This window comes from Pristiophorus japonicus, chromosome X (genome assembly GCF_044704955.1).
Source record: "Pristiophorus japonicus isolate sPriJap1 chromosome X, sPriJap1.hap1, whole genome shotgun sequence".
In the NCBI taxonomy this organism is placed as follows: domain Eukaryota; kingdom Metazoa; phylum Chordata; class Chondrichthyes; family Pristiophoridae; genus Pristiophorus; species Pristiophorus japonicus.
Window position 1 is genome coordinate 34,356,696 of NC_092010.1, and position 9,181 is coordinate 34,365,876.

General features: G+C 44.1%; 1 protein-coding gene across 3 annotated transcripts in view; it reads right to left on the minus strand.

Annotated features, from left to right (window-relative positions):
- Positions 1-9,181, minus strand: part of cdk2 (cyclin dependent kinase 2) — a 93,354-nt gene that overhangs the window by 45,003 nt on the left and 39,170 nt on the right. The gene's annotated exons all lie outside the window — the stretch shown is intronic.

The window sequence follows — 9,181 nt, forward strand, 5'->3', positions numbered from 1 at the left end:
AGTCTGGAGACAAGTATTCAGTGCCTATTCTATTTATCCAGTAGCTCTCAAAAGGTTAAATCTGTTGTAGTTTGCCTCACTGATGTCACAAGTAGGCTGGGTTTACATTCATTTGATGGTCCCGACTTACTTAAAAGTGGCTTCTATATAAGATCCGATCTCTTGGTCTCTGAATTTTGTGGAAGGAAGAAGAAAGAAAGAAGAAGATGTGGAGCACTTTGCAGTTGCTCTTGATTGCTATCATTGGTGCTGCTCCTATGGTTGTCAGCTGTGAGTTCAATGTGTTTGAAATAGAATGATCATCTTTAACATTTAATAATGCTAAATGTTATAGCTTCTACAAGAAATTATCTTCCTATTTGTACTGCTAATTGTCTGACATTGGGGAATTCGAAAACTCCTGTTTCCCTCTGGGGAATCAGAACAGTCTCACATTCCTGCAATAAAAGCTGTTTTCAGTTTTAATCTCTAATCACAATGCAGCTTTTTTGTTTATCTCGGTCTAGGGGAAAAGTTTATTAAAACAATGTACAAATACTGTTTTTTTGCCCCAAACCAGTATTGTAATATGCATTTATTTTTGTATATCATAGGTGGTTTAAGGATGCTTTTAGGATTGAATGGATTGCTGATATTATCAAGAATGTTTTTTAGTTCAGGATATTCCTCCCTATTTTATAATCGTCATTAGACTTGCAAAGTGTCTTGGCAGGTGTCAGGTGAGGGAGCATTTTTAACAGCTTGGAGGTGTCGGTACTGTACTGAATTTAAACTGTCAGTTCACAGCTCCAACTGTTGAAGTCAATTGAATTGCTTCAGTGTAAATTAGCTACAGATCAGATCATACTTACATTAACTTTAATATCGCTTTCTGGAAATTTATACTTGTCGTCTCAAGGTATAGAATTCATGACTTAAATCTCTTCCACAGTCATTAATTTAGAGAGGCTTTCACCCTCCAAGGCTCCAGGTTCTGAAATAAAATTCTGCTTACTGTGAGCCGTCACAATTTAGCAGGAATTTTAATCACTCCTGCCTTCCACCCTATCACAGACCTTCCCATGTGTTCCTTCCTCCTCTCCCGCCTTCCCTGCCTCTGCATTTGCTTAAAACCTGTTAGATATCTAACTTTTTCCAGTTCTGATGAAGGGTCATTGACCTGAAACGTTAACACTGTTTCTCTCTCCACAGATGCTGCCTGACCCGTTGAGTGTTTCCAGCATTTTCTGTTTTTATTAGCAGGAATTTGTTTGCCAGTTGCAATTCAGTGGTATTTGAAACTCCCAAAGAATAAAACCAGCTGGGCAAAAGAAAACTAATTATGTGCTTGTTCAAACCTAAAATATCAGTCTGTGGCAAAGAAAAAGACTTACATTTATAGAGCGCCTTTCACGCCCTCAGGACGTCCCAAAGCACGTTACAACCAATGAAGTACTTAGGAAGTGCAGTCACTGTTGTAATGTAGGAAATATAAAGAGATCACAGTAAATCTAACCTTTTGAATGTCGAAAGTTTGTGCTATTGTGCCTGTGCTCAGTAAAACTGTTGAAAGATTCTGACTTGCCTTTTCTCAGGTACAGATTGGTTTTTGGTAGCAGTAGAAAGCATGGGCTAAATTCTATTGGACGTAGCAACATTGTTACTTTGTCAAAAAAGTACTAGCTGACTAATTTAGCCCTTCGTGCAAACAGCAAAGTGAAAAGATTTCTCTGCAAGATTAAAAAACGAGAAAGCAAGTGGAGCATGCACACCGAGCAAAAAGCCTGATGTTAAAATATAACATATTTGCTTTCTTGTGTCGCACCATCGGACTGCTCTATCTCGGAGATGCAGTTATATGATGTGATTGGGATTACGGAGACGTGGCTCCAGGATGAGCAGGGCTGGGAACTCAACATCCAGGGGTATTCAACATTCAGGAAGGATAGAATAAAAGGAAAAGGAGGTGGGGTAGCATTGCTGGTTAAGGAGGAGATTAAGGCAATAGTTAGGAAGGACATTAGCTTGGATGATGTGGAATCTATATGGGTAGAGCTGCAGAACACCAAAGGGCAAAAAACGTTAGTGGGAGTTGTGTACAGACCTCCAAACAGTAGTAGTGATGTTGGGGAGGGCATCAAACAGGAAATTAGGGGTGCGTGCAATAAAGGTGCAGCAGTTATAATGGGTGACTTTAATATGCACATAGATTGGGCTAACCAAACTGAAAGCAATACGGTGGAGGAGGATTTTCTGGAGTGCATAAGGGATGGTTTTTTAGACCAATATGTCGAGGAACCAACTAGGGGGGAGGCCATCTTAGACTGGGTGTTATGTAATGAGAAAGGATTAATTAGCAATCTCGTTGTGCGAGGCCCCTTGGGGAAGAGTGACCATAATATGGTGGAATTCTGCATTAGGATGGAGAATGAAACAGTTAATTCAGAGACCATGGTCCAGAACTTAAAGAAGGCTAACTTTGAAGGTATGAGGCGTGAATTGGCTGAGATGGATTGGCGAATGATACTTAAGGGGTTGACTGTGGATGGGCAATGGCAGACATTTAGAGACCGCATGGATGAACTACAACAATTGTACATTCCTGTCTGGCATAGAAATAAAAAAGGGAAGGTGGCTCAACCGTGGCTATCAAGGGAAATCAGGGATAGTATTAAAGCCAAGGAAGTGGCATACAAATTGGCCAGAAATAGCAGCGAACCTGGGGACTGGGAGAAATTTAGAACTCAGCAGAGGAGGACAAAGGGTTTGATTAGGGCAGGGAAAATGGAGTATGAGAAGAAGCTTGCAGGGAACATTAAGACGGATTGCAAAAGTTTCTATAGATATGTAAAGAGAAAAAGGTTAGTAAAGACAAACGTAGGTCCCCTGCAGTCAGAATCAGGGGAAGTCATAACGGGGAACAAAGAAATGGCGGACCAATTGAACAAGTACTTTGGTTCGGTATTCACGAAGGAGGACACGAACAACCTTCCGGTTATAAAAGGGGTCGGGGGGTCTAGTAAGGAGGAGGAACTGAGGGAAATCCTTATTAGCCGGGAAATTGTGTTGGGGAAATTGATGGGATTGAAGGCCGATAAATCCCCAGGGCCTGATGGACTGCATCCCAGAGTACTTAAGGAGGTGGCCTTGGAAATAGTGGATGCGTTGACAGTCATTTTCCAACATTCCATTGACTCTGGATCAGTTCCTATGGAGTGGAGGGTAGCCAATGTAACCCCACTTTTTAAAAAAGGAGGGAGAGAGAAAACAGGGAATTATAGACCGGTCAGCCTGACATCGGTAGTGGGTAAAATGATGGAATCAATTATTAAGGATGTCATAGCAGTGCATTTGGAAAGAGGTGACATGATAGGTCCAAGTCAGCATGGATTTGTGAAAGGGAAATCATGCTTGACAAATCTTCTGGAATTTTTTGAGGATGTTTCCAGTAGAGTGGATAAGGGAGAACCAGTTGATGTGGTATATTTGGACTTTCAGAAGGCGTTCGACAAGGTCCCACACAAGAGATTGATGTGCAAAGTTAGAGCACATGGGATTGGGGGTAGTGTACTGACATGGATTGAGAACTGGTTGTCAGACAGGAAGCAAAGAGTAGGAGTAAATGGAGACTTTTCAGAATGGCAGGCAGTGACTAGTGGGGTACCGCAAGGTTCTGTGCTGGGGCCCCAGCTGTTTACACTGTACATTAATGATTTAGATGAGGGGATTAAATGTAGTATCTCCAAATTTGCGGATGACACTAAGTTGGGTGGCAGTGTGAGCTGCGAGGAGGATGCTGTGAGGCTGCAGAGCGACTTGGATAGGTTAGGTGAGTGGGCAAATGCATGGCAGATGAAGTATAATGTGGATAAATGTGAGGTTATCCACTTTGGTGGTAAAAACAGAGAGACAGACTATTATCTGAATGGTGACAGATTAGGAAAAGGGAAGGTGCAAAGAGACCTGGGTGTCATGGTACATCAGTCATTGAAGGTTGGCATGCAGGTGCAGCAGGCGGTTAAGAAAGCAAATGGCATGTTGGCCTTCATAGCAAGGGGATTTGAGTACAGGGGCAGGGAGGTGTTGCTACAGTTGTACAGGGCATTGGTGAGGCCACACCTGGAGTATTGTGTACAGTTTTGGTCTCCTAACCTGAGGAAGGACATTCTTGCTATTGAGGGAGTGCAGCGAAGGTTCACCAGACTGATTCCCGGGATGGCGGGACTGACCTATCAAGAAAGACTGGATCAACTGGGCTTGTATTCACTGGAGTTCAGAAGAATGAGAGGGGACCTCATAGAAACATATAAAATTCTGACGGGGTTAGACAGGTTAGATGCAGGAAGAATGTTCCCAATGTTGGGGAAGTCCAGAACCAGGGGTCACAGTCTAAGGATAAGGGGTAAGCCATTTAGGACCGAGATGCGGAGGAACTTCTTCACCCAGAGAGTGGTGAACCTGTGGAATTCTCTACCACAGAAAGTTGTTGAGGCCAATTCACTAAATATATTCAAAAAGGAGTTAGATGAAGTCCTTACTGCTAGGGGGATCAAGGGGTATGGTGAGAAAGCAGGAATGGGGTACTGAAGTTGAATGTTCAGCCATGAACTCATTGAATGGCGGTGCAGGCTAGAAGGGCCGAATGGCCTACTCCTGCACCTATTTTCTATGTTTCTATGTTTCTATATCGGGTAATGTAGAACACTGCAACATCAATGCCAGTGCGTCATGGGCTGGGAGGGTGCAAGTTTGTATTTCTTTTCCTCCTGGGGGTGGAGGGAGATGGTAACGGAAAATCATTTTCTCTGTTCGCTATTTGTAGTGAAGTCTTTTTCGTATTTCACAACAAATACTGAACAGAGAAATCTCTGCTGTCACTGAGTGGCTGCTCTGTGTGGGTAGTGTTCCATCAAGGTCATTTACATGTCCACGGGGAAGGTGAAAGTCACTCTATGTTCATTTAATGCGATTCCTAGCTGCCACTTCCCCAGCAGCATTGATACAGGCATCCCTGTCTCAGCGTTTGTGTGTGTATCTCTCCCTTTTTTGTTCTCTCTTCCCCTCCTTTTTTCTCTTTTCCCTCCCTCTTTTTTCTTCCTCCCCCCTTTTCTCTCTTGTTCTCCCCTTTACTCCCTCCTTCACCTCCCTCCATTCCCTCCTCTCTCCTGCTTTTCGCTCCCTTGCTCTCCCCTTTTTACACACTTCTTCTCTATCTTTTTCTCCCTGTCCCACTCTCTCTCCCCTTGTCTCCCTCCCTCGCTCCCCCCTTTTCACTCCTTTCTTCCCATCCTCTTTTTTTTCTCCCTCGTCCCTTTTTATCCATCCCTCACCTCCTGCTCTCCCTCTTTTACTCCCGCGATGCCCCTCTCTTTTCCTTTTTTTTCTCCCTCTCTCCTCCTCTTTCTCTCTCCAAAGCCTTCCCAATTTTCTTCTCTCTGCTGAATGTACCGACCGGCCTCTTGCTGGGTTACAGCTCCAAAAGGCACTGGCAACCCTCAACTACCCCATCCAAATGGCAACTGTTACATGAAAGACAGGCAAATTGTCCATTATGCGTGATTATAAATGGTCATCACATGCTAAACCAAGTTTCTTTCACTGAGGATGATAAATATAAGATGATAGATCCAGTGAGGAGTTCAGTGGAGACTTCTTTGCCCACAGAGTGGTGGGGTTGGGGGGGGGGGGTGCTTGCTGCCACGGGGATTGGCTGAGGCGAGGGACATGGATGCCTTTAGGGGACGCTAGATAGCTGCATGGAGGAGAAGGGAATATGCTAATAGGCTGAGATGAAGTAGGGTGGGAGTTGATGTAGAAGTTCAGCCATGATCTTATTGAATGGCGGAGCAGGCTCGAAGGGCCATATGGTCTAATCCTGCTCCTATTTCTTATGTTCTTGACCTGGCAGCAGGGGTGGGGGGGGGGGGCGGGGGGGAGGGATGCAGTGGGGAGGTGAGGAAGAGACGTCACAGCCAAACCCAATCTGCCCTCTCCCAATGTCTACAGACATTGTTGGGTCAGGGGAGAGCGCTACAGGGTCACTGAGGGCTATTGTAGTGTGCCTATTTCCACCCTGGCTGAAAACAGATCACTCAGCACTGAACAGGGATCAAACCTGGCTGGAACCTCGTCTGTATGAATCTCAGTACCTCACTGAGCTGGGTATCTACTCACTAAGCCATTGGGGGAGCCACTTTTGTACCCTATAGCTCCAGAGACCACAACCTTTTTTTTTGCAGCTATCAGAATTAAACAGCCACAAGTCTGGACTTCATAAGTTTACTGTATTAAATCATCTTGTAAGTTTGGAATGCTACTGAAGCTGAAGCGTTTAAGAGTTAAAACATGGGAATTCATTGGCGATGAGGAGTGAGGTGATAATTGGATTCAGTGTTAGAAACTACCATTAGCACATTAAAAAGGTGTGTACAGAATCAAGCTACCATCAGCGCATATAAAGAAGATGCAGAACGTCTTCAGAACCTTCTAGAAGAGCATAGTGAGAAAGAAAGTCCATATTTAGTCAACTGCCTGTAATCTCCCTTCTTTCGGAGGCACTTCAAAAGCTGTATTTAATAACAGTAAACCAATATCAAATTTACTTGGTGTGTAACCAGTTAAACCCCGACATCTTCCTTATTTCTTCCCAAAATAGTCCCATTGCTGTCGGTATGAATGTCAATTTTAAAGCTTCATGAGTTCAAAATTGTATACACAGGTGACCGAGATCTCTCAAACAGTTTTATCAACAGACTGATCTATGTTACTAATTCAGATATAGAGATTTACAGCAGAAATACTTTAAGCCTATCTGTGAAAATGGCTCAGAGATCTAAAGCTATAACTAAATAAAAATTAAATCAATTTTGGGAGCAGCAACATATCTAACGCAATGTTCTGCCAAAATCCATCCCTCAATCAACACCTCTAAAAACAGATTACATGATCATTATCTCATCATTATTTGTGGGAGCTTGCTGTGCGCAAATTGGCTGCCGCGTTTCCCACATTACAAAAGTGACTACACTTCAAAACCATTTCCTTGGCTGTGAAGCGCTTTGGGATAGCCTGAGGTCATGATCGACGCTATATAAATGTTCTTCTTTTTTCTTCTAAGCCCCGTCAGCCGTGGCTCAGTGGGTAGCACCCTTGTCTCTGAGTGAGAAGGTTGAAGATTTAAGTCCCACTCCAGAGGCTTGAGCACAAAAATCTAGGCTGACACTCCAGTGCAGTGCTGAGGTACTGTGGCACTGTCAGAGGTGCCGTCTTTCGGAAGAGATGTTAAACCGAGGCCCTGTCTGCTCTCTCAGGTGGGCATAAAAGATCCGATGGCACTATTTCGAAGAGCAGGAGAGTTCTCCCTGGTGTCCTGGCCAATATTTATCACTAAAACCAATTATCAGGTAATTATCACATTGCTGTTTGTAGAAGCTTGTTGTGCATAAATTGGCTACCATGTTTCCTACAGTACAGCAGTGACTACACTTAAAAAAGTATAGCGCTTTGGGACGTCCGGTGGTCGTGAAAGGCGCTATATAAATGCAAGTCTTTCTCTTCTTTTTCTTCTTTCTTTCTCACCCTAAATGTCTGCTTACTAGGGGCACCAGCTTGCACCTTGCTGGGGTATGGGAGAATGTGCAGTGGCGTCATCAGTCAGAGTCGCCTATACTTCCAGGCAGCCAGTTATCCTTCCTGCCTTCGACTTCAAAGCTATGACATGTTTGATTGCCTCAAAATGAAAGCATCATGCACACAGCCATGGCCGCCTGCATTGATGTGCATTATTTTCAGCTTTGGTTGCATGTCTTTTACACTTTGCTGGAATAATAGAAAGCACATGCATATAGCACTTTTCACATCTTCAAGATGTCCCAAAGTGCTTCACAGCAAATGAATCACTTTTGAAGTGCTGTTATGCAGGTAAATGCAGCAATCTGTACGCAGCAATACCCCACAAAAGGCAAATGAGATGAATGAGCATGTTTTTCTTGTGTGGTGCCTGAGGAAGGAATACGGGAATAGGAAGGACACCAAGTAAACACCATATATTCCTTCAAACAGTGCATCAAATATTTTACTGGCAGATAGGGCCAGTTTAACATGTGATCTGAAAGGCATCTCCAAAAATGCAGCACCGCACTCAAATATCAACCTAGATTGAAGCTGTAGTTGGGCTTGAATCCACAACCCTCTAAGCTTAGAGGGGAGAGCATTACCGTGTGAGTCAAGCTGACACAAGCAGTAAACCTGCTGCCAGGGGGCAGGTCCTAGTGCAAATCCTATATTTTGTGTACTCCTCTCCATCTACTGTCACCACTAAAAACCTGGCATAAGCCAATGCACCCATGGAATGGGAATGAAAACTCCTCTGCTTGTATATTGATATAAAAATCTGCCTCCTTGTTAAGCCGCTTGACACTCAGCATTATCTGCTGTTAAATACTTTTTGACAACCCAATAGTGCACGAGTTCCCCTTGATTGGCCTAGAACAAGACTTTAACAAGCGTAAAAATGCTTTCCACTGGGATGTGGTAATCAGTGGCGGCTGGTGATCTTTTTGGCAGCCGAGACACACGCTTTATGTGTCTAACCAAGCCAGCTTGTCACCATGGTTACGGACCGTTCGCATATGTGCACTGCCTTTAAACGCATGCACAGCGAAGTCGGAACGGAACTCTCGTCACCCCGAGAAGTTAAAAGGGTAAAAAAAAATCTGAAAAGCAGGCAGTTTTGCAAATGGTCTTCCGGCTGCAAATTGCAGTTTTGCGCATGGAAAATTCTGAAACAGAGATTGTTTTTTCTCCCCCCCCCAAGTGTGTGCCATTGCGCCGTGATTTGAGGTCTGACCACTCTAGGTGAAGCATCTGACCAGCCCCCTCTAGTGCAGACGTGTGTTAAATACCGGCACGTGGGAGGGTGAACTTCCGCAAGGTTCTCCCGCTTGTCTGCCCTAAATTTGGTGGCAGAGCCGCGGAAACCTCGGAAAAAGGGCATTAATGGTGTTTATGCAGTTTTTCTGGGGTTTCTGCGGCTCACAGGAGCTCACCGCCATAGTTGTTGGGTGTTTTCTGCCCAGATTCCCTCCATGCGGCAATTTCTAATAGTCCGATCTATTTATTGAACAGAAGGTTTGGCCCCAAGGTGTTAATGGAGCATCCTCAGTTTGGAGTGGTGTTGGTCGCGTTTCATTTTGTTGTTATT